General features: G+C 40.9%; 1 pseudogene; it reads right to left on the bottom strand.

Moving 5' to 3' along the window:
* Window positions 1–3549: 3549 nt before the first annotated feature.
* On the bottom strand, window positions 3550–4266 carry LOC110558196 (TIP41-like protein; annotated as a pseudogene).
* Window positions 4267–4474: the final 208 nt, after the last annotated feature.

Here is a 4474-nt window from a genome sequence, read left to right as displayed (position 1 = left end):
TCTCTCTCTCTCTCTCTCTCTCTTCAAGAACCCCAGAGCATTAAAGCTCATGTCGCCTAAGATCTAACCCGTGTGAGTTAGTACAAAACGGTAACGATGGCTTGGTGGTGAGTAAACATACAAAATAAGTAAGTACAAACATGCAGTACGGTGGATTATGATGATGCCTGGGATAGAAATGAATGAGGAAGGAGGAGGAAAGTTGCATTCTCGGGGTGGCTAGGGAGGTTGATTTTTAGGATAGGTTCAGAAATGATTTCACTAAGAATAAAGTATTCTGGCAACAAAATTCAATGGTAGAATACTACCTTGCAGGCATAATGCCCTGTGTTCTAGCTCCAGCATAGTAAAAAATGAAAAAAAAAAAAAAACAGGGAAAGAAGAAAGGAAGGAACAAGGAAAAAGGAAGCAAAGAAGGAAGCAAAGAAGGGAAGAAGAGAGAAAAAAAAAGAAGGGAAAAATGATAGACCTACTATGGTGAAGAAAGATGTGATAGTATAAGAATAAAAATGAGAAAATAGTAATGGACATTATTTGATGTGATGTATATATTGGATAATAGTAGTATATCAATGTAAAATTTTCAGATTCTCGTGAAGATTAGGAATTTAATATTATCAATGTTGAAAATAGTTATAATTTTTATTTCAATTGCTAATTCAATATGTATTTATTTGTTTATTTATTTATTTATTTATTGTGATGTTAATGATCAACCCAGGGCATGCTTAAGAAGTACTTTATCAGCTGGGAGTGGTGATACATGCCTGAAATCTCAGCACTTGGGGAGAGAGGAAGGAGGATCTCTGTGAATTCAAGGCTATCCTGGTGTACAAAGTGAATCCAGGACAGCCAGGGCTACACAGAGAAACCCTGCCTCGAATAAACAAAAAGAAGAAGTAGAAACAGGAGGAGGACAAGGAAGAGGAGGAGGAAGAGGAGAACAACTCTATCTGTGAGTTATAACCTCAGCCCAGTAGATGTTTATGTATAAGCAGTATGTCAAGGCTGAGAAGCTAGCTCAGTAAGTACAGTGCTCGCTGGACACCCATGAGGACCTCAGTTCTGTTCTCTTGCATCCATGTGAAACCCAAGCCTGACAGTATGTAGACACATAACCCCAGCACTGTGGGCAGAGACAGGTGTGTCATGAGGTCTTGCTATCCGGCTGCCTTACCTGTAGAAAGTCCTTGTACTCACAGGTAAAGTATTAGGGCTAAAATGTTAGCCCCAGAGCTGGTTCTTCAAGGGAAGGAATATTGTACCTGATATTCATCCCGAAGCCTGGGGGTGGGCATGCATTCTAGCCGGTGACTTGTGTGCTATCTATGTAGCCAGGGGGAACCACAGCAGAGCCTCCCTCAAACTCTTTACTAAGCTTGTTTTTCTCAGTCAGTCTTAGAGCCTATATTTATGGAAGGCATCACGGATACTTTACTACAAGCTCTGTTGTAGCCACTTCCAATTTTGTCTAGCTTACTTTGTTTCTCAAGGAGATTTATGTAAGCTTTATTGTACACATGGAACTGAATTAATTATCACCAGGAAAGTTTTTACCAAATTGTTCTGTGCTTAAATATGCCTAAAAGAAACTATTTGGGGTCAAATTCTGGAAGTTTGAAACAAAACGGGCTACTTAGTTGTGCTGAATCAAACTGCCTTCCTGTGATCATCACTATGAAAGTTGAATAGATCCCTACACCTATGCCAAACAAGCCATTCTGGGTTCAATGGCAGCCCTGTTCCCAAAGCTAATGTAGAGACCTCTGGCCTCCACACACACAGGGCAAAGGTAACACACATTCATTTCAAGGCAATGGTCGCCGTTGTCCATTCTAACCCCTTGAGAGCGTTCTGCATTAACTGTGTAATAAACACTGTCTTCCACGCTCTTTTCTACAGTATTATACCCCTCCCTCTGTGTGTGTCTCTCTCTGTGTCTGTCTGTCTGTCTGTCTGTCTGTCTGTCTGTCTGTCTGTCTCTCTCTGTGTGCGTGTGTGTGTGTGTGTGTGTGTGTGTGTGTGTGTGTGTGTGTCTGTTTTGGAATGTTCAACAACCAAAAAACAAATCAGGAAGTTTGTCTGTTTGCTCCACAGTTACCTTTTAGAGTCACCTGTCACCTCTGAGTCACATCCCTGCCTCTTCCAAGGGGTTTCAACCATGGATGGTTGTCATTGTCCCTGCTGTCCATCACAGCTCTGATGATCCTAATAGCCACACAAATTCTCCTTCCATTTCTTAATGCCTCCATCTCTGCTACAGCTTTCACTCTTCTCTGTGATATTCCCGACAGCAGATATGTATACAATAATACCTACCTTTACTGAAAAATCATTTCTTGAATTCATAATTCTCTTCCAGGTATTGCCTCATTTCTGAGAAGCACTTTACAGAGAAGATCCTCACAACATATTCCATTTTCCTTTAAGAAGTTGTACCCCCCTTGCCTTTTAATCTTGCTACCAATGATTATTTTATCTTTCACTACAGTGAATCAACTCTGGTCAGAGTCACGAGAGATAACCTCAGTTATTTCAAAGACTGTTGGCCCGCTTCATTCTCTGTCTTTTCACCCCCATAAGCACTATTTCACAAGGTTTATTTTGTACTGTTATTTGCTATTAAGACACTCCTAAGATTAGCTGCTGGACCATTTTGCTCTCTCTATGTTTTTTCTAGCACTTCTCTTCGTCCTTTATTTTTATTTTTTATTTTTTTGTAATTCCTTATTATCTACTCTCCTCTTATAAAAGACACATGGACAAATAAATATAAAATGGTATATGTCATATTTAGAAGTGGCCAAAGATAAAACTTGGTACTCCTCACAGGAGCACACCAATAAAATCTTCAGAAAACACTCATCCTTCCACCACCCACCTGTTTTTATTTTTTGAAAGTCAATTATTATAATTCTCCACAATTATTAACAATATTTTATCAAAATAAGTAATCTAACACTACTCAGAAGTAAAGACATTTAAATGAAAAGTTTTAAAAATAATGTGTGTACAAATACACCCAATCTGAGGCTGCCCAGAAACTCCAACTAATGAATAATACAAGGTTAGTTTCCAAGGTGACACATCACAATTCTCAGAAGTGTGAATAAACACCGGGACGTTCACAACCAAGAGCCAGGATGGCACATCAGCATGCCGTCAGATCCTATGCAGGTCACCGGGCATCGGGGCTCAGTGATAGAATTTACAGGTCAGCCTCTTCTCAGTAGAAGACGATGCTTCACGATGGATGCAGGTCACGTCCCCTCATGAGACTCTCCCCTCATCACTGTGAGGTCACAATTTGTGATAATTTTAGGAATCCAAATTTAGCTCTAGAGAGTGTATCCCTGGAGTAGGAATTGGAAAACGGACAATATAAATAGGAGTTGCCACAATCTTTTCTTTTCCTTTAAGGCTACAGAAAACCTGTGCATAAGCATGGAAATGAATTCCCCTAGTAAGAATACCCTTACATAGTCAAGGGGCACAGTCAGGCCCCATGCAGACAGTGTGCTCTATCTGACTCTACTCCAGGAGCGCACTTCACGAGTCCACAGGACTACGATCAGTTCTTTCCTGAAATACTAGCTGCTCACAAACTGCCTCCTTGGTTAGTAAACATTGTGATATTTCCTTAGGTTCTATGTAGCTGGAAGGTGGACCATAGCCACAGTAAAGCCTAGCATCACTCGTTCTGATGAGCACCCAGCAATTCTCAAGAAAAGCTGCAATAGCAGAAAAAGCTGGAAGGCATTATTCTAACTTTCACACTCAGACTGAAACTCCATGATCATGCATTTCATCTTCACAGGAGAACTTCTTCAAAAAACTTAATCTGCTCTCTTTCAATTCCTCTGTATCCATATGATCTGTTTTGGGTACAAGCTTATTTAGGAGATTCTACAAATAGTGTCCTTTATGATCTGTTCTATAGGTCCAGTCACACGGTTTAATAGCTTCTCTGGAGTGTTTGCTCTCCATCCTACTTTCCTGCCACTCATTAGCCGCCTTAAGCGTGCCTTGGTAGTTGTTTACACACCTCAGTGAATCTGCAGCATTGAACTCAGTTCTGAAGCCAGAGCCATGCTGGATCCTTAGAACACTGTCTCCAAACACCATTTCAGGAAGGAACGGCATCTGAGATTCATCAGCTAATTTTTCCACATCCGCAGACTTCACAATGTGGGTCTTGGCTGCCTTCAGCTTTCAAGGCCTGAAGGAGAATTTGTGGTGGCTGATCTGAAAACCGTGGCTCACCATGGCAGAAGCAAAGCCACAGGCCCTTCATCCTTTAATCTTTCTACCTGAAGTGCCCCAGCCGCTGCAAACAGCGTTCTCAGAGCTTTGATCACAGCCTCTTCTTATTCTATACTCATTCTCTCAACATCATCGAGTCCCATAGATCCAAATGCCATCTAATTGGTGACCATTTCCAAATTTTAATAGATGCTGGATTGCCTCTTCCCTT

Source organism: Meriones unguiculatus, chromosome 19, assembly GCF_030254825.1.
Source record: "Meriones unguiculatus strain TT.TT164.6M chromosome 19, Bangor_MerUng_6.1, whole genome shotgun sequence".
NCBI classification, from domain to species: domain Eukaryota; kingdom Metazoa; phylum Chordata; class Mammalia; order Rodentia; family Muridae; genus Meriones; species Meriones unguiculatus.
This window is presented reverse-complemented; position numbering and strand designations above follow the sequence as displayed.